We start from the raw sequence: 21,810 nt of genomic DNA on the forward strand, positions 1-21,810 counted from the left end.
CAGAGTTTTCCAGATGTAGAAGTGCAATCTGGTTAGAAGGAAATGAATAAAAGAGAGATGTGGAACAATGTTTCTTATTTTGGGAACAAGTACTCCAAAAAGACAGACAGAGAGATTCGTAATAATAGTATTTCTGACTGCTTTGAATGCAACAGGGACACTTCACTGGATTTTAATTTATTATGCTCAATTTGTACCCTGCATTTTTATCACTGGTACATGGTATCAGACACTATGTTTCCTTCCAATCTTTACCCTTTTTGTTCTCCTTCTCTCTCCATCCCCTTTCTATTCTTTTTTGTCTTTGCTCAGCTGGAGTCACAGTTCTGCTTAGTTAAGTAATGCCAGGACTATAATCGCTGCCATAATCTTTGGACAGAATGTAGAATTTACAGAACAATGGCTGGAAGAAGATAACATCATCAAGTTGACCTCTCAGTGTTCTAACAGTTCTGACTAAAGTTTCTTATATTTTTACCTACTTCCACCATTATCTCACTCATCCAATATTAGACTGAATAGCAACAAGCTCCAACATTGTCTTATGAGTTAGCGACAAAGAACTGCACCAATGAAAGCAATAAAATATGGAACCCATATTTGTTCATTGGATATACTATATGAAATATTTTATGCCTAAACAATAATATACAAAGTGAACAGGCAAATATTTCATACTATATGAAATATTTTATGCCTAAACAATAATACACAAAGTGAACAGGCAAATATTCTAAATTATTTTTAAACAACAAAAATAACAGAAAGAAAATGTTTTTTTTTTTAAGAGACCTAGCTGTATCTAAAACTTATCAGTGCCACACCACCATATTAAACTCATGCTTTTTTTCATTAATGGAACATATGCTTTTAACTTAAGAATCATAATGTAGATAGTTTTATATAATATGTAACCAGTGTGTTCAAGTCATCAGAATTTGGGTCATTTTGAAGTTTAATTTCATCCTTTCTTTGTAAATCTCACTAGCAGTAGACCTCAAGTAAACTCATTAAAAATTTAAAAAAATACTGCCATTGTGCAGCTCAGTTCTTCATCTCTTCATTGTTCTGTTGATGGCTACAAAAAAATTAACTTTTCGGGACCGGGTGGTAGCTCACCAAATTAAGCACATATAGTACTAAACAAAAGGATCAGTGCAAGGACCCGAGTGGATGCTTCATAAGTTGTGAAGCAGGTCTGCAAGACTCTCTCTCCCCGCCCCCCCCCTCTCTCCCACCGCCCCCTTCTACTACCCCCACCTCTATCAATTTCTCTGTCCTATTGAATGAAATGAAGGAAAGAAAGAAAATATCCACCAGAGCACTGGATTCTTTATTTTATTTTTTTATTCTTTATTGGGGTATTAAAGGTTACAGTTGACAGCAAACCACAATAATTTGTACATGCATAACATTTGCCAGTTTTCCACGTAACAGTTCAACCCCCACTAGGTCCTCCTCTGCCATCATGTTCCAGTGCACTAGATTCTTAGTGCTACCACAGAGCCCCAGTGACCAAAAACAAAAAGGAAAAAAAAAAAAAACAGAGAGAAAGAGCAAAAAAAGAGAGAAAGAAAATTTAACTTTTGCAGAAGAGTTTTGTGTCTAAGCTTTTCCACTTTAGGATTTGTTTTTAAATACATCTCAATTTTCAAAAGGTTTGCATCCTTAAATTAAAACAAAGTTATTATCCTCAATTTCTTTTTTTATGTAAAGTTTTAAACTGCTGACAATAGGGACAAATGTCAACAAACTGACAAAGGTCTGTATATGTCATTTAATTTATTCTACACATAAGTAGATACTGACTAAAAAATAGTATACCTGTGCTTCAAATTTAATTGTGTGCATTATTAGTTTTGAAAACAATGATTCTAATAGTACCCTTGTTGACATTTACTTGACTTATGAAACAGCCTAAATTATTAACTTACAAATATATAGAAATAGATATCCAAAATCATGAAAAAGTATACTTTCAAGGAGTATATTAAAATATTCAAATATATTAACTAAGGAAATGTAAGTAAATACTCACAAATATCAGTTACTACTTTATTTTTTCTTTCTTTTTGTAATACTTATTTATTGGATAGAGACAGTCAGAAATTGAGAGGGAAGAGGGATATAGAGGAGAGAGAGAGAGATACCTGCAATGCTACTTTGCCAATCACAAAGCTTCCCCCTGCAGATGCGAACTGGGGGCTCATAATCTTTAGATAGAATGTAGGATTCAAAGAATAATGGCTGAAAGCAGGTAACTTCATCAAGTTGACCTCTGTAGTCTAAGAGTTCTGACCCAGGTGGCTCCCAGCACATTCATTATAACATGTGCCGTCAACCAGGTGCACCACCAATGGTCCTCAGTTATTGCTTTATAATGCTCAAACTATTTATATAAGCCCATTTGATCCTCTTCCTATGAAGTAGAACAGTTTTCTTTTTTAAATTTTTTTTTTAGAGAGAAATGGCGACAGGAGGGGAAGACAGAAACGGGAAGAAAAAGACACCTGCAGACCTGCTTCACAACCTGTGAAGCTACTCCCCTGCAGGTGGGGACCCGGGGGCTCGAACCTGAATCCTTACGCTGGTCCTTGCGCTTTGCGCTACATGCGCTTAACCCACTATGCTACAGCCCGACTCCCAGAACAGTTTTATTATCCGACCTTTGCAGAGGAAAGAAATGAGTAGGCTTGCATTATAACTAACTTTAATAAGACTTAAATCCAAAATAAAATCTTGTCATTTATCAAGTTAGAATAAACTATTTGTAATCACTGCATTATATAACATAACGAAAATGAGTAATCTGTTTAGCTTTTAGTAAATTTCCACTGCAATAATCAGTGTTTAGGTTTTAAATAACCTAAAAATATTTTATATTTAAAGAAACAAATTATTTATCTTCCTTATTTTAATTAATAGGGAAGATAAATGAGTCAGACAAAAAATTTCAAATATTCAGTTACAGAAAATTTAAATTCATATATATAATTAGCTTTATCGAAAACATCAAATAAAGCACCAGCTGCTTCATAGCAGCTTTCTTAAAGAATTAATATGAAGCAGAAACAAATAATTTCAATTAATATAATTGAGTTTTCTTTACATACTTGTTAACAAAATAAAAAAGCTTTTGGAATCATTTCTGTACTTATAAATGCTTCTTTAATAAATAGTTATTTTGAGATAAAAAGCTTTAATTTTAATAGCAATATAAAAGCATTATTTTTGTGAAAAGTATCCTTTCACATTAACTGAACATAGAGAATAGCATCTCATAAGCAAACTTCAAAACTGTTATAATACAAATCAAAGTTACATAAACTTTATGTTTTCTCTTTTAACACTCCAAACTTTATTGATCATCTATGTGCATTCTTAAGCCCAAAACCTTGTTTTCATTGAACTGCTACTTTTAGAACATAACAGTTAATGATTTACATGTTTATATATCAATAATTTCTCATTCTTCACATAAATATGTATAATCATATTTACATATGCTTGCATATGTCATAAACACAATCATTGCTATGTTTGAGATAAGAAAAGAATTCTAGCTTACTGTAGAGAAAGTACATGCTTTTTAGGGTACTAGGTAAAGAAAAACAGCCATTAAAACAGTTGGTTTCAAAACTGCTGAGAGTTTGAAATCTGGCTTATAAACAGAAGAGAGAAAAATAATTACAGAGTTGGGACAGGCAAGGAGAAAGAAGGACTTGATTTTAGAAAAGGTTTGAGTAACTACACTTCCCTCCTTGGAGGTTCGTGGGAGGATTGAGTTGAAAGCTATTCCTCTTTCCTCCATTGCCTGCACACAGCAAAATATGTTTCCAAATAAGATGATTTGGTGGGATAAAAATAAAAGTCTTGGGGGTAGTGCAGCTGGTTAAGCGCAGGTGGCGCAGAGCACAAGGACGGGCGGAAGGATCCCGGTTCAAGTCCCTGGCTCCCCACCTGCAGGAGAGTCCCTTCACAGGCAGTGAAGCAGGTCTGCCTGTGTCTTTCTCTCTCCCTCTCTGTCTTCCCTTCCTCTCTGCATTTCTCTCTGTCCTATCTAACAACGATGATAACAGCAATAAAAAGAAACAAGGGCAACAAAAGGGAATAAATAAAATATTTAAATAAATAAAATAAAGAAATAAATAAAAGTCTTGCTTGATTTTCCCCAATGTATGTCTCTATATAGTTAAAGTTCCTGTAGCAAAATAGTATTTTTTACTAAAAGTTCTGTATATAACTATCCCTTTAAACATTTGTTTGAAGTTTTCCAAAAACTACTACTTTTTGTTTGCTTGTTTTGTTTTGTTTTCTATGAGTAAATTTTAAGAATCTAGATAGATAATCAGGTAGTTTACATATCTTTAAGAATAAAATAAAAGTAAGAGAGGTAAGGATTATAACAGAGTGAGGGGAGATGAGAAATTATTGTGTTTTTTTTTTTAAAAAAGCACCTCTAATTAGCATCCAAATTGTTAAGATAGAAACTTTATCTTAAAAGGAAGATTTTAACTTTCAACTACTAGCCTACCAGTTGGGGAGAGAAAAAAAAAAAACTCTAAGTAGCATTAATGATGAGAAAAGAACTGTAGTTTGAATATCAAGGCCTGGAAGAGAAAGAATTAGAGCTTCCTGTAGAGTAAAATTACTGTAATTTAAATATATATATTGATATCAGGAAGAGAACAATAAAGTGTTATAGACATTAAAATACTTGGCTTCACTTTTTACATAATAACCGATGCTGAGAACCTGAAATTCTGCATATAAACAGAGGAGACAAAAGAAGAAAAAAACTATACAAGTAACTATATATAAGTGACAAGGACAAGGAGAAAGTGTTGAGAACACTGATTTTACTTACAGTGAACAAAAGGTATTAAGGGACATGAACGTAATTAACATATAGCTGATCTCAGCCTGACATATAAGAAGTTATTTAAATGTGTATCTGGCAGAAATTGACCTTTTTCCTGCTTGCCCTTTGCCTGGTAGTCTCTGTCTTCTCCCTGAGACCCTTTGATGGCATTTTCCTTGGGGCCTGCATGTGCTGTAGCTGAATGCTCGTAGATAATGCTTAAGGACTGCTGCCCACACAAGGCTAGCTGATCTTTCCCTCTGCTTATTTTGCTGTCACAGATTTTATGTACCTATATAAATCTACATTGCATAAACCCATGTTTCTTAAACCTCACAACAAAACCAAACAGAAATTTTTAATTTTTAATATAAGAAAGAGATTTGAGAGTTTGTGGGGTGGTGGCTTGCCTGATTGAATGCACATGTTACTATGGGCAAGAACCAGGTCTGAGGTCCCATCCCCACTGGCAGGGGAAAGCTTTGTGAGTCACGAAACAGGTCTGCTGGTGTCTCTTTTTCTCTCTCCCTCTCTATCTCCCCATCCTTCTTGGTTTCTGATGGTTTTTATCTAATAAATAAATAAATAAATAAAAATATTTTTTAAAAATAAACATTTTTTAAAGAGGCTGGGTGGTGGTGCACCTGGTTGAGCATATATGTCACAGTGAGCAAGGACCCTGTTAATTCCCCAGTCTCCACCTACAGGGAGAAAGCTTCATGAGTGTTGAAGCAGTGCTGCAGGTGTCGCTCTGTCTCTCTCCCTCTCTATTGCCCCCTTTCCTCTCAATTTCTGGCTGTCTCTATCCAACAAATAAATAAAGATAATTAAAAAATTAAAAGTAAAAAATGTATCTGATTTAGAAATAATTTGAGAAATAATTTAATTGTTTTTCTTTCCTTATTTCCTCCAAGGTTGTTGCTGGGGTTTGGGATCTGCAGTATAAAGCCACTGCTCCTGGAGGACATCCCCCCCCCCCCCGCTTTTTGTTGTCCTTATTGTTTATCATTATTGTTGGATAGGACAGAGAGAAACTGAGAGAGGAGGGGAATGTAGGAAGGGAGAGAGAAAGACGGACACCTGCAGACCTGCCTCACTCTTTGTCAAGCCATCCACCTACAGGTGGGGAGCCGGGCCTCGAACCGTGATCCCTACACCTACACCGGTCCTAGTGCCGGGCCTCCAGAAGTAATTGTTTTCAAGGGAGTAGGATGATTTGAGAGTTATTTCTCTTGCCCCTACTGGCCAATGCTTTTGTCTTTTTTCCTTTTTAATAAAGATTTGCTTCTTGTTTTCCTTGCCAGCAGTTGTGTGTTCTTGAATTTAAAATATATTATTTTCAGGCTCTTTAAATAATAATGAGAAAGTTTCATTTTCTTTATTTTTTTTCTTTAAAAAAGGTCTTTAGTTGTGTTTACAGCCACCAACTCTACACATTTATTTTTCTACTACTTGTCCTGGTTTCATGTTTCTATAATTCATCCCTCTTCCAATATAAAGTCATATTTGTAACAATAATAATTATTTCTCCTAGTTATATCATTCAAAATAACCTTTTTTACTAAAGATATATTCATATATATATATATATATATATATATATATATATATGATCGCTAACTATAGATAACAAACTTAATTTTCTTCTTTCATCTTGAAAGATGTGTAGATGAGCTATTTAGATAGCATAATAATTATGCAAAAATATTTACATGTCTGAGACACCAAAGGTCCCAGGTTCAAACCCTAGCACCACCATAAACCAGAATATTGCTCTGATAGTATATAAAAAAATTACCAACATATTTGTTTTAATTTCCAACTATGTTAACGTTCAGTCTTTATTTTTTAATTTTTTTTTCTGCAGGTGTGGTGCTGGGGGTTGGAACCAGGATCTCTGAGTCTATCCTTATGCTTTGCACTATGTGCACTTAATCTGGTGCACTACCACCCGGCCCCTGAGTATGACTTTTATATTTAAAACATTAGCTTAAGAAATTGAAAGGACTCATCAAAATACATAATACCTATACCTCTGCTTTTTAGATGTTTGCACTGTCGGAAGAATAAATTTACACTAGTAATTTCTTTTTTGATAGCTGAGAGTAATCAGGATTTTCTTTTCTTTTTGTTTTTTTCTTTTTGTTTTTTTAAACCAGAGTACTGCTTAGCTCAGACCTATTGTGGTGCGAAAGATTGAACACAGGACCTTGGAGCCTCAAGGCATACAAAACTCTTTGCATAACCGTTATTTACCTACCCCTGTCTGAGGATTTGTATTTTAATATTAAAAAGGTGAACAAGCAAAAATAGAATCAACAGTTTTGCAACGGTCATCATAGAAGGGAGAATACTCTGTGTTCTCAGCATGACACTTCCCAAACTTCTCCAGGACCTACTTTATACAGGTATTTATTCAGCATATCGTTTTTGCTTTTACTATAGGTTAGTGTCATTTAGATGGCATGTGATTTTTCTGGAATGATTTAGTAGTATTTTGGGGGTCTGGGAACCACTTAAAAATTGTACAATGTAAATGAGTAATAATTGCTTCTTTGTCTATGCCATCTTGGCTTGAAAGTGCTTCATAGAAGCTTTCTACTTTTGGATCTGGAAGAATAAAAACTTGTGTAGAAGAAATCATATTTCTTGTATTAAGATATAATTTATAGGAAGAAAAAAACGAAAGGCATTTATACATATTCTCTAAAGAGCACATAAGAAGGGATACTGCCATAATTCACACCTAGAAAGACAATAATTTATGCAAAATTACTCCCTTTAAAAAGGAGACATGAAAAGCACATGACACCTAAAAGCCCTGCCAAGCCAAGGATAAACATAAGAAATAAACCATATGTTTTGTAGGAGACAAATCTAAAAAGAAACTGCCAGGCAAAAAGAGGACCAAACTATGACATGATCCAGATGTTCACTAATATGGAGGTCTCAGCAAAATCTGATCGACTTCAAGGTCTGGTACAGAAAGGATAAAAGTTCTAAAAGTGTGAACAGAGCTAGGCTTCAGTTATTTGGTAATTCCCTTTAAATAATTGCTTTTTGTTTGAAGTATTGTCTTTCAGCTTTAACTTAACTATCTTGGAAATTGATAAAAAGCAGGATAGAGATGAAACAACAATACAGACTTTGAAGTAGAATTATTCCATTCATAGGAACTTTAAAAGGCCATTTGGACTGTTCTCAGAAAAGACAACTATATATATTAAATGAACTTGAGGAGGAGAGAATAAGAATTATGTTATAATGTACATAACTGAAAAGATAATTAAGTTAAGGCCCAGTGGATAGCATATAGAGTTATGGTAGAATTAAAATAATTTTTAGAGAATTAAAAATATATTGAATTAGCATTGGGTTTTACATTATGTATACATATATATATATATATTAGGTGTACAACATTATAATTTTACATCTGCTTATACTACTTTATAATCTTCACTTTATAATCATCAGAAGTCTAGCTTTCTCTTATGACCATTATTTAACTCACATACCTAGGAATTTGTTTTTACTTTGTGTGGTATGTGTGTGTGTGTGTATGTGTGTGTGTGTGTGTTTGTGTTGTTTTGGTTTTGCTTTCATTTCTAGGTGGACAACATAATTTACATTTGTTATATACTATGTGATCTTCACTATCAGTAATTAGATTACTGTAAGCCTAACTCTACTCTTCCATATTTTGGTTTAAATATATCCTGAATATAATGCAGTTCACTTGAACACATAACTTCCATGTATTGGTCACATGGTGACACAACATGCCTACCATAGTCTTGGAAAAGAGTAAACACTTTAAAAAAAGTATAAACAAACTAAATAGTGCAAGAAAAAAAAACAAAACAGGCTGGTAGGTAAGGGAAGAAAGTGCAGTAATCTTCAAAGACATGAATAACTTAAGTAAACATAATAGTTCACAGAGTAGATGCTCTCTTTAAAACAGTGCAAATACATGGTCTCCTGCCTACTTGTGCTTTCAGCTGTCTGGTGATGTTCTCTCCTTGCCTTGTCGGCTTTGGTCAGTGTGGGGGATAAGGGTGGCCAAAGTGCACAATTAATGTCAGTGTCATTGAGAGGTTGTGAGAAATGTAGATGCCTAAAATGAGCCCTACTATATCCAAACTGGCATATTAGCTTGATTCATAGATGACTTGTATATACCATAAAATTGAACTGTATATAAATACTTCATATCTGTAAATGCTGGCCTTGTTCTTATTCATGAGCACATATTTAGATAATTCTTAATGTATTTCATAATTGTTATTTCAAGATTTTTTGTTTGTTTTCTTGTTTTTGGTGACTCCAGGTCTTCTTTCTGAAGTCTGAGTCTTACCAAGGCTTAGCTATTCCCAGGGTGTATACACAAACAGGTTGAAAATCATAAAGAAAAGTCTGGGCCCTCAAATGGTACATTAAAATTGCATAGCTCGTTGATGAAGATAAACTCTTACATGTGTACATAATATTTGTATGGAAATTTACAGAAAATTTTTGTTTTAGGTAATAGCAGAAATAACAGAAGATGAATTGTCGGTAATTTGATCTTACTTAGAAGATATTTCTACTATGTGCTTTTTAAAATATGTTTTTAATTAATTAGTGGTTTACAAAATGATAAGATTATAGGCTAGCATTGGACACCACATCCACCACCAGAAACTTTCTCTCTCACTAGTAAGCACAATAGTTCTTTGAGGTAATAAAATCATGTTATCTCAGGTTCCTTCCATATGGTCCAGAAAGATACAATGGAAACTTTTTAACAGAAAAGTAATATTCTTTTGAATATATATTCCACAGCTTTTTACTATTATTTATTTATTTATTTATTTATTTTACCTTTATTTGCTTTGTATAGATAGAGAGAAATTTAGGTAGAAGAGGGGGTGTTTAAGAGAGAGAGAGAGAGAGAAAGAGAGAGAGAGAGAGAGAAAGAGAGAGAGAGGCGCATGCAGTACTGCTTCAGCTCTTGTGGGACACCCCTTCCAGGTCTTGAACACTGCAATGTGTGCTCAACTAGGTGCACCATCAGATCGCCCTCTCCCAGAGCTTTTTTTAAAAAATATTTTTGTTTATTTATCCCCTTTTGTTGCCCTAGTTGTTTTATTGTTGTAGTTATTATTGCTGTTATTGGTGTCGTTGTTGTTGTTGTTGGATAGGACAGGGAGAAATGGAGAGAGGAGGGGAAGACAGAGGGGGGAAAGAAAGAGAGACACCTGCAGACCTGCTTCACCACCTGTGAAGGGACTTCCCTGCAGGTGGGGAGCCAGGGGCTCAAACCGGGATCCTTTAAGCAGGTCCTTGAGCCTCCCAGGGCTTTTTTATCCAGTAATCTGACCTTGGGCATTAAGGCTGAACCCACCCACCCCCCACCCCCCACTCCACCCCACCCCCACCGGGGAGAGCAGTATAGTCTTAAAACAGATAAAAATAGAAACGCCTTAAAATCCAGCAAAGCCATTTCTAGGAATATAGCCAAAGTGCATGAAATTATCACTAATTTGAAGGGTCATATGCACACCTATGTTTCTGACTATATTATCTATAATAGTCATTCAATGGAAGCAACCTATAAATATTTTTAAATGGCATTTTCTTTTTAAATAATTTTATTTTTTTTACATTCTTTTAATTTATTGGATAGAGACAGCCAGGTGTGGGGGTAGATAGTATAATGGCTATGTAAAGAGATTCTCATGTCTTAGAAAGCCAGAAATCAAGAAAATAAGGGGGGATAGAGAGGAAGAGAGTGAGGGCTGGATGGTGGTGCACTGGATTAAGAGCACACAGTTGGAAGCTTAAGGACCCATGAAAGGCTCTCGGGTCCAGCCCTCTGGCTTCCAGCCCCCTGGCTCCCTACCACTTCACAATCTATCTTTTTCTTTCCCTCTCTATATTCCCCTCCCATCTCAATTTCTCTTTGTCCTATACAACAAAATTTATTTAAAAAAAAAAATAGCCACAGCAGCAATGGATTCAAAACACCTGTAGCACTGCTTCACTACCTACAAAGGGGATCCAGGACTTAAACCCAGGTCCTTGCACATCATAACAGGTACACCACCACCTAGGCCCTATAAAGTGACATTTTATATTCTTGTTTATAAGCGTAAGATGAAAAGAATATGGAAAGCTTCAGCAATAGAAATTAATCTATTTCTTAAGTAACAATCAGCATCATGAATTGTAATGAAGAGTATGCTTTGTCATTGAATTTCATTTAGATTTCTTAGTGAAATAAAGGTACATATTTCTTTCCAATATTCCAGTATTAGATTTACTGGAGCTTAATAGTGGTATGAACATAACTTCTTAAATTTCTGAAACACTTCCCCAGATATTTTCTAGCATCTTAGTTGTATGGACTTATATTGCAATTTAAATGTTTTCTATAAATAGAACCAGTTTCTACTGCTAACAAAAAGAACTTTTAATGTGAATATGCTACCAAAACAGTAGTAAAAGGCAATTTCCTTAGAATGTTTCCATGCCATTAAATCTTAAAATGTGTAGAGTCAACACTTAAAAGTGCAACTAATGTTGACAATGTTTGTATGTGAATGTGCCATATATTCTTAAGATTTATTTTTTATGGCATCCTGGGTGGTCTACTCCTGCTTTTACACTGTAAGTCACTTATCCCAAAATTCAGGACTATTAAAAAGCACCATAAATAAAATCCATGTGTGTGTTTTTTAAGTACCAGAGGAGAGTCAAAGACTCTCAGCTATCCTGTCAGTTCACTGCCATCAAAAGTTACCAGGGTGTCTAATCATAAATGCTTTAGTAATGTTAATTTCACCCTGATAATTTTCCCTGGAAAATTCAGATAGGGCTACGAAGAAATGAAATTATTTATGTCAAGCTCATCGGTACATATTAAAACAATGGATTCTATCTACTTCAAGCAGCCCATGAGCCTGTTATCAGACTTGAGTCAGTGCTACACATCCTTATCAACCAGAATCTCTCTTAAGAAAGGGGGGGGGGGGAGTTCTTTATACTATGCTAATGTTTCCATGTAAATACTTTGATTAGCAGCAGCATGTGTGCCTATCAAAAATCACTTCTTAAAAACCATTTACAACTAAAGTACTGGATGTTTTATGTCAACGGGATTTCAGGGAGCTAGAACTTTAAATTAAAGCTCATGGGAGTTTTCAACCAAGGAGTTTGAAAAGTGAAGTATTCTCTTAAACTCTCTTAAATCATTTTAAAGTACTGCTGATTTGTTAATGTGTAACACAGACGCCTACATTTTGTTAAGGAAAAAAAGGATACATTGGGAACAGTGGGAATGGGAGTTTGTGGGCAATTTGATGTGCAAGAATGTTTTCGTAACAGATATAATACACCAATTGAGCAGTTGTAGGGGCATAATAAACTCACAAAGAGGCTCTGAATATTGCTTCTGAATCATGAAACTTAATCATTTCATTTTGGACCATTGAGTACTGGTTTCTTGGTATGCTTTAGTGACAAGTTACATTTTAGAAAGTAATTTTTGGCTAAAATCTCATATAGAAATAGCAGCTCTGTGAAACATCTTGAGACACAGTGTTCAAGACTTGTATTTAATTAAGTCAATGTTGCTATCAAGTAGTCAATTGCAGTCTGGGGTTTGTATTAGCCTTATGTGTTGCCTGAACACACATCTGTGGCAGTTGCCTTGAGGACCAGTGAACCTTTAGGAGGTGTTTTCTTGATCATGCATAGTAAAGAATTTATACTTCTTATTGGATCAAATCCTATGCTGAACCACTATAGAACTAAGGGTGGGTTAGAAATATTAGATAATATTTGAGTTGGTGTATTGCACCAAAGTAAGACTTTGGGGTGGGAGGGGTACAGGTCCTGGAAAAGAATGACACAGGACCTAGTGGGGGTTGCAGTGTTATATGGAAAACTGAGAAATGTTATGCATGTACAAACTATTATATTTACTGTCATATAAAACACTAATCCCCCAATAAAGAAATAAAATTTAAAAAACTAGGGCCAATAGATTGTTCACCCACTAAGTGTACCCTTTTCCCACATACAAGGAGCTTGGTGGGAGCCCCCAGACCAAAAAAAGAAAAAAAGAAATCTTAGATAATATAGTCAGAGATTTTTCTGAAATGTTGGAAAATTGTTTAGCATGGCAGAATATCTACACTTTCCAGGAAGCTCTTTGTTCTTTCTACTTTGGGACTGAAGAGTATGTCACAGATGGTAGGGGAACAGAATGCAGGAACAGGAAACCTGTGAACACATCTGGTAATGAAGAAATTTCTGAATCACAACAAAAGAACTGTGAAGTTAAGAGGTCAAAGAAGATATCATAAAATTGAAGTAGGGAAGAACACAGTGAACTAATTTTCTTTTTCTTTTTTTAAGACCCATCTTGGATGGAGCTAGAATGAATTAGGTTAAGTGAGCTAAGTCAGAAAGACAAAGACGAGTATGGGATGATCCCATTCATAAACAGAAGTTGAGAAAAAAGAACAGAAAGGGAAACTCAAAGCAGGATTTGACTGAGTTTGGAGTAGGGCACCAAAGTGAAAATCTCTGGATGGAGGATGAGGGTGAATGTTCAGCTTCACTGGGGTGTGGGCGAGGGGAGAGAATGGGGTGTGACAGTCATCTGGTGGTGGGAATGGTGTTTATGTACACTGCTTTTAACTCGTAGTCATATAAATCACTATTTAATTAACATGAGGGGGAAAATTGATTGACTGTTTCAAACTTTTTAATGCACAGACCATAGGCTGAGACTTTGAAATGTTGACTTTCTTAAAGCTTCGACCAGGGAGAACAGAAGCAACTGGTGGCATTACTCTATAAGACACAGCTATATACAAATAATGTCAAATGACATAAATTACGGTGAAGCACCATATGGTGAAGTGAAGCACAGCACAGCATGTTTCACTTCAGACTGTGTCCAGAGATGTCAGGCATGGAATGTCAACTCTTCAGCCTCATTACTAGGCCACCAGGTTCCAGATGCTACCATGATGCCAACTGGACTTCCCTGGGCAGACAACTCCACTAATGTGTCCTGGAGCTTGTTTCCCAAGAGCCCCACTCCATTAGGGAAAGAGAGAGAGAGGCTAGGAGTATGGATCAGCCTGTCAATGCCCATGTTCAGCGGGGAAGCAATTACAGGAGCCAGACCTTCCACCTTCTGCGTCCCACAATGACCCTGGATCCATACTCCCAGAGGGATTCTTCTTCTAGCGTTTGCCCTTCTTCCATAGCCAGTCAACAGCGTCAGGTTAAGCCTGATGTCTGCTTGTTGCTGGCTTTGAAAGTGACTGGGATCCATGTGGATTCAGTCGGCTAGGAAGGATCGTCAGTTTCCCCAATAAATGGGTGCGATAAAGAATAGGAAAGCTATCAGGGGAGGGGATGGGGTACGGAGTTCTGGTGGAGGGAATTGTATGGAGTTGTACCCCTCTTATCTTATGGTTTTTGTCAGTGTTTCCTTTTTGTAAATAAAAATTTAAAAAATAAAAAGACGTCAGAAAGAGATAAAAGCAAAATGAAGTTAAAGCAAAGGAAAATGGGAACATAGAAAGCAAGCCCACCCCAGAATGAAGTTTACAAAGTACACCCCATAAAATTCACTTCCTGATTATGGATATTAACTTAGACATTTTAATTTCAAAGACTCCTGAACCACCTTTTATAAACTACCTTTAATAAAATAAAATACTTGTCAATAAAAGAAAATCCTAAATTGAAAAAAAAGAAATATGATTTTTTACTGCCTTCTCTCTTTCCATGAAAGAGGTCTTTATCTCTGCCCAAAATTGTAGTGACTTAGCCTCTTGTACTATGATTCTCACATTTAAAAACATATACAGTATTATATTCACTGCAATATATCCAAACATCATTATACGTAATATTGTGTTCTATTATGAGAAACCAATTCATATAAGAATCATCAAGCATATGCTGAGGTTATGTAAAAAGTCATAATGAAGTATACATTATAGAAGAATTATCAATGAACTAAAGAAGAGCAGGTGAGAGTGATATAAGCCAATTATTCACTTAAAAATATCTAGCATGTCTTAGTTGTATTAAATAAAAACTATATAAACTTCCCACATGTTCATTAAAAGATTTATAGAAATTCACTATTATAAAATCTTTTTTAAACAGTTTGAAGTTTTGGGAGAAGGTATTTTAACCTAGTAACTCTATGTCTTTTTAAATTATATTTTAAATATTTAATACTAGGAGTTTACATCTCAAATACCTACTAGTTACCCCTGTAATATTTATCTTGCTCTTATGTAGTATGACCCTAAGAATTTAGGTTATTCATTTTATTCACTTAACTCTATGACTATGAAAAACTTATATTTAAGTATATTTACTTTAAGAATATACATAAGAGTTCAGTCTTGAGAAAGTGTCTATAAGGGAGAAAACATCAACAAGTTGTTAATTTTTCAAGTAAAGACATTTCAAAAATATGAGCAAGTAGGGGGTTTGCAAAGGCTATTTTCACATCATAAAATATCCAAGTCTGAATTTCTTGGAAACTTTAGCTTTTGTCTTTCTTTTTTCTAATTCAAAGACATTTCAATATGCCATTATGTTGAACACTATAACATTATATGAGTCCAGATGAATACAGAAATTTAATGAAAGTTCCATGGTTATAGTAAAACTGCACCTGCTATATTCCCTGAAGACCAGCTCCTATGTGATTTTCCTATAGGAAGCAAAAGTGTTTCACAGATCAAACTACAGTAATTTTGAATGCCATAGACTAGTTTTTTCCTTGTACTTTTAGCATTTTGAAAAAAACTGAAGATAGTTCATATTAATCTAAACTTTTTGGAAATAAATGAAGTGATGAAATGAGGTAGTAAATATAAATAGATTGTTATTATTAGGTCTTTTGTTATATTTTAATTTTTTGTCATCACAGAGACTTCACCTCAAGCTGACTTTTTTTTTCAGATGTAAAAACAGAAAGGTAGGGTTGAATAAAAAACAAAACTAGTATAATCATGGGTCCTTTGGAATATAACTAAAAGAGGCCTACTAACTGTCTACAAAATGGAGACCCCCACCACCCAACTCATCATCTGAACTATTCCAGCCTTTGTTTGGCTTTATATGTTGACTCTTTTTTTCAACCACCAGGTTCCAGATTGTAACATGATGCCAGCTGAACTTCCCTGGACAGACAACCCCACCAATATGTCCTGGAGCTCTGCTTCCTCAGAGCCCTGCCCTACTAGGGAAAGTGAGAGGCTGGCTGGGAGTATGGATAGACTTGTCAACGCTCTTGTTCAGCGGGGAAGCAATTACAGAAGCCAGACCTTCCACCTTTTGCACCCCATAATGACCTTGGGTCCCTACTCCCAGAGGGATAAAGAATAGGAAAGCTATCAGGGGAGGGGATGGGATACGGAGTTCTGGTGGTGGGAATTGTGTGGAGTTGTATCCCTCATATCCTTTGGTTTTTGTCAGTTTCTTTTTAATAAATAAAAATAGAAAGGGAGAGAGAGAGAGAGAGAGATACCATAACATCAAAGCTTTCCCATGTAGTAGACTCCGGGCTTGAACTGATAAGATTGTACTTGTGTATAATAAAATAAGCACTATGCAGGTAAATTGTCTTACTGGGCATATCTCTTTTTGGATTAGACTTGCATTCCTGGATAAAGACTTTATGCTGCAGGGAGTCGGGCGGTAGCACAGTGGGTTAAGTGCAGGTGGCACAAAGCACAAGGACCGGCTTAAGAATACTGGTTCAACCCCCCTGCTCCCCAACCTGCAGGGGAGTCGCTTCACAAGCGGTGAAGCAGGTTTGCAGGTGTCTGTCTTTCTCTACCCCTGTCTTCCCCTCCTTTCTCCATTTCTGTCTGTCCTATCCGACAACAACGACATCAATAACAACAATAATAACTACAACAATAAAACAAGGGCAACAAAAGGGAACAAATAAATAAATATATTTTTTTTAAAAAAGACTTTATGCTGCAAGTTCCAGATCCCAGCTCCTTACTTGCGGGGGGGACACTTTACAAGTGGTGAAGCAGATCTGCAGGTATCTATCTTTTTCTCCCCCATCTTCTCCTCCTCTCTCAATTTCTATCTGTGCTATCCAAAAAATGAGGGAAAAATGGCCTGCAGTGGATTTATAGAGTAGGCACTGAATTCCAAGATAACCCTGGAAGTAAAATATATATATTCTGTAGATATCATCTTCTTCAACACCTCTGATATGTATATCATTGTTCCAAGAGAACATAGGTCATACATTTATACATACAGCATTTGATGATCACTACCACTGATACATGAAAAATCTGATTTTGATGATTATAAAAGATAATATTTTCAATAAAAGTTCTTAAAATTCCATTTGAAAAACAAATAGTAAAATATAAACTACTATTTGAAGGGAATTAAGAATAAAAAAAGAATGATAATAGGAAATTGGCAAGTATTATTAAAGAGTAAATAAATCCATTTCTCTAGACTCCAGAATTAAAAACATATATAGTACCCCCTGGACTATCTATTATTTTATATTTATTTACCTTTTATCAATTGAACTTTGAAAATATTAAATGGAAAATTAAAGAAATAAAGAATTCAAGAGGGGCAGGAGGTGGCTCCTGGTAGAGTGCACACATAACAATGTACAAGGACCCAATGTTCGAGCCCTAGGTCCCACCTGCAGAGGGAAAGCTTTACAAGAGGTGAAGCAGGCCTGCAGGTGTCTCTCTGTCTTTTTTGTTTCTATTTCCTCTTCACCTCTCAATTTCTGTCTCTATCCAATAATAAATACATAAAATGTTAAAAAAAAGGAAAATCTTATAAAAATTCAAAATGTTTAAATTACATGTATTCTGAGTAGCCTGATAAAATCTCACGTAGTTTTACTCTGGCCCAACCAGAATATGAATCATCCTTTTCTTCAGCATATTCAAGTAATATAATGGCTATCCACCTACTAGTATTTTAGTAACTATGCTGATTATCAGATTGACTATTGTTTGTGATCATGTGGTTCTTAATTTACTTAATAATGTCTCTAAAACGCAAGAGTGATGAAATCAGCAGTCTGAATGTGCCAAAAGGTAAACTGTAACTTACTTCAAGTAAAGAGGTAAAAGTTTTCTACTTCATAATGAAGAAAGAATCATTAGCTGAGCTTACTAAGATCCAAGGCTACTTTCAAAACCTTTGTTATTCATCTCACGTCATCACATAGGTACTGTGTCATCTCACAATACCACAAGAAAAACAAGGATGAGTATAGTACCATAAGTTGTGTGGAAAACTGAGAAATGTTACACATGTATTTTATTTTATTTTATGTATTGAATTTTATTTTACTGTTGACTACAGTAATTTTTTAAATATATGTTAAGAGAGAAGAATTTAAGAAAGAATGCAAAGAGTGAAGACAAGGTAACCAAATGCAATGAACCTGTCTACCTATTTATTCTCTTAGCATCAATCATAAAAATTGAGATAGGGCAAATCACTGTAGTAGAGACAGACACCTTTTAAAATCATTTTTATTAAGGGTCAGGCATTTAATGGTTGACTGTGAAGTCACTGATAAATGAGCACAATGTCTCATCTTCTTGTGAACGTTCTCTGCAGAACCCCCTCGCCCATGACCTAGGTCCTTTAACATCATCATGCACCAGGAACCCAAGGTTCTCTTCAGATCCTCCCTTTCCCATTCCCCCGAGTCTTTGCTTTGATGCAATACATGTCCAATCCATGAGAAAACACTTCTGTCCAGGAAGCAAGGCACAGAAAAACTATCTCTCCCAAGAAGATACTACTTCATGCTACAAAGAATTGCAAAAAGAAGGAATTTAGGGCAAACAAAATAGTTCTCTTGGATAGTGTGCTGCTTTGTCATGTGCGCAAGTCAGGGTAACCCTGGTCTCCACCACATTAAAGAGCTTCTGTGCATTTCTCTCTCCCTCTCTCTCTCTCTCTCTCTCTCTCTCTCTCTTTTCTTTCATCATTTTTATATTTTGTGCTAGAAGCTTAATGGCTATAATGTCATTGATGATACATGGATACAATCTTTCATTTCCCCATGAAAGTTCTCTCAAGGACATTATGAGGAAGAACATTCACATCATATGGGAAACAGAAGAAGATAAGAGAAAGGAATTTATGTTAGAATTCCATGCCTGCACTTGACTGTTCCATTTCAAGTGGACTCTCTTCTTCCCTCAAATAATTTTATTGGGGAAATAATGTTATACAGGAAAGTTGTTGATCCGTGAATACAGTTTCCTATCTCCTCATGATAGGTGTCTACCCATCACACCCATCACAAATCCAAGTACTTCACCATCATGTATTGATCATAGATGGCATGTTCCCATGTTTACATACATCTCTAATCTAGAGTCCTTCTCTTTGCTGCAATACACTTCACAGTTTCCCTCTTCCTTCTTTGCTTCTTGAGTACCACCTGTAAGTGAGATTATCTGGTATACATCCTTCTTCTAGTTTATCTCACTTATCACAACTACTTCAAGTTCCACCCAAGATATGGAAAAGACTTATAATTTCTTACAGCAAAGACTCTCCTTCTTCAGATAGGGGGGGGAGGGACAGACAGAGAGGCAGAGAAAGAGAAAGAAAAAAAATAATAATGACTATTGTACAACTCCACCACTTGTGAAGTTTCCTCCTTTGTGTGATTCTTCCATGGCATGACCAAATTAAACCTAGATACCTACACTTAGTAAACTGTCTTCTCTAACACTGAACTACCTTGTGTCCCCAGAGAAGGAATTTTTAATTTAGAAAATATCCAAAATTTTTTCTAAACTAAACATGGAAATCAAGTCTCAGAGTTCTAGGAGTTTCAAACAAAATAAATAAAAACTTAAGTTCACCAAATCACATATAGTATTCAAATTGGCAGTGCTAAAGAGACACTATTTATTCTTTTAAATCATTTTACTGGAGTAGTATTAATTTATTGGAGGGATTTATAGTACAGTTGTTGACATACGAGTAAAATTTCTTACCTCACAGTTCTTCTTCTTCTAGCGTTTGCCCTTCTTTCGTAGCCAGTCAACAGCATCAGGTTGAGCCTGATGTAAAGTTTCGAGACCTCCTTTGAATCCGGAGAGGTGGCAGTCATTGACTATGTGGGTCATAGTCTGTCTGCAGCCGCAGGGGCAGTTCGGGTCGTCTCTGGATCCCCAGCGATGGAACATAGCGGCGCACCGGCCATGGCCTGTTCAATAGCGATTGAGGAGGGCCCAATCATAACGTGCTAGGTCAAAGCCGGGTTGACGCTTGCAGGGGTCTGAGATGAGGTGTTTGTTCTTTACCTCAGCTGACTGCCAGCTCTGTTTCCAAGAGTCTGGAACAGAGAAGTTCGGTGTAGGCGTAGGGGACCAGATTGGGTGACGAGACGTCAAGCGTTGGACAGGGTGGGCGAAGATATCTGCGTATATTGACAGGTCCGGTCGAGCGTAGACATGGGAAATGAACTTAGATGATGCCGCATCCCGACGAATATTTGGCGGGGCGATGTTGCTAAGAACTGGCAGCCATGGAACCGGGGTGGAACGGATGGTTCCAGAAATTATCCTCATGGAGGAATATAATTTGGAATCGACCAAGTGGACATGGGGGCTACGGAACCATACTGGGGCACAGTGACAGTTGTCAGCAAAACGCTCTCTCCTACAACTTAGGTCCTTTTTCACCGTCATGTACCAGGACCTCAAACCCTCTCCACCTTCCAGTCTCTTCCTTTTCCTCCATTCCCAGAGTCCTTTGCTTTGAATCAATACACCAAAACTAGTCCAAATTTTACTTTGTTTCTCCTTCTGTCTTATTAAGTTACAACTACAAATGAGATCGTCCTATATTCATCCTTCTGTTAAAGCTATCATTTTAAAAGAAACAGGAGAGTTCCAGTAGAATATTATAGCTCACTTGAGTAGTGTGCTGCTTTGGTATATACATGACCAAGGTTCAATCCAGTCCCCCCTCCCCCCCACACACACATTCAAGGAAGCTTTGGTGCTGAAGTCTTTCTCCCTCTGTGTTTCTGTCTCTAGATAAAATAAATAAATAGACAAATTTATAATTAAATATCACTAGCAAAGAAACCTCCATAACACTATCAGCATATATCTCAGCAGAAATAATAATGATAGAGAAAGGTAGAAATGTAAGCAGAATATATTCAATGTTTTGATTGTATTTGTATATCATTTTAAGTTTGGGAGCCACTCTCTGCCCTAACTTAGCTTTCAAGTCTATTTGGCACTCTGCCATATCATCCTAGACAGTATTTCTAGTCCACCTTCATGTAGCTATCAATCTCAAGCAAAGATTAATAAAGTCCTAGGTTCTTATAACATACCTAAAATACATATCCTACTCTTTTTCTGCCCTAACGTCCCTATTCTCAATGCATCTATTCCTTTATTTAAGTGCTCTTTTTAATCTTTTATTTATCGTTTGGTAAGTACAGAGAGTAATTGATAAAAGAGGGCAAGATGGAGAAGGAAAGAGACTGAGATACCTGTAGCCCTGCTTTACCAATCATGAAACTTTTCCCCTGCAGGTGAGGACCAGGATCTTGAACCTGGGTGCTTACACTCTGTAATGTGTGCACTCAACCAGGTGCACCACCACAAAGTCCCTTCATTGTCTCTATTCCTACTTCTTTTTATTATTATTTTAAAAAATTGTCCTGTTTTATATCTCAATGCCTTTTAACCACCAAGTTCCAGATGCTACTATAAACCCATCCTAGGCAGATAATCTTGTCAACATGTCTGTGAACCTCAGCTTTCGAGAGCCCTACTGTACTAGGGAAAACTAGAGACAGCCTGAGAGTATGGATCTGCCAATCTCCATGCCCAGATAAGAAGCAGTTAGAGAAGCCAGAGGGAAAA

This window comes from Erinaceus europaeus, chromosome 8, assembly GCF_950295315.1.
Source record: "Erinaceus europaeus chromosome 8, mEriEur2.1, whole genome shotgun sequence".
NCBI classification, from domain to species: Eukaryota; Metazoa; Chordata; class Mammalia; order Eulipotyphla; family Erinaceidae; genus Erinaceus; species Erinaceus europaeus.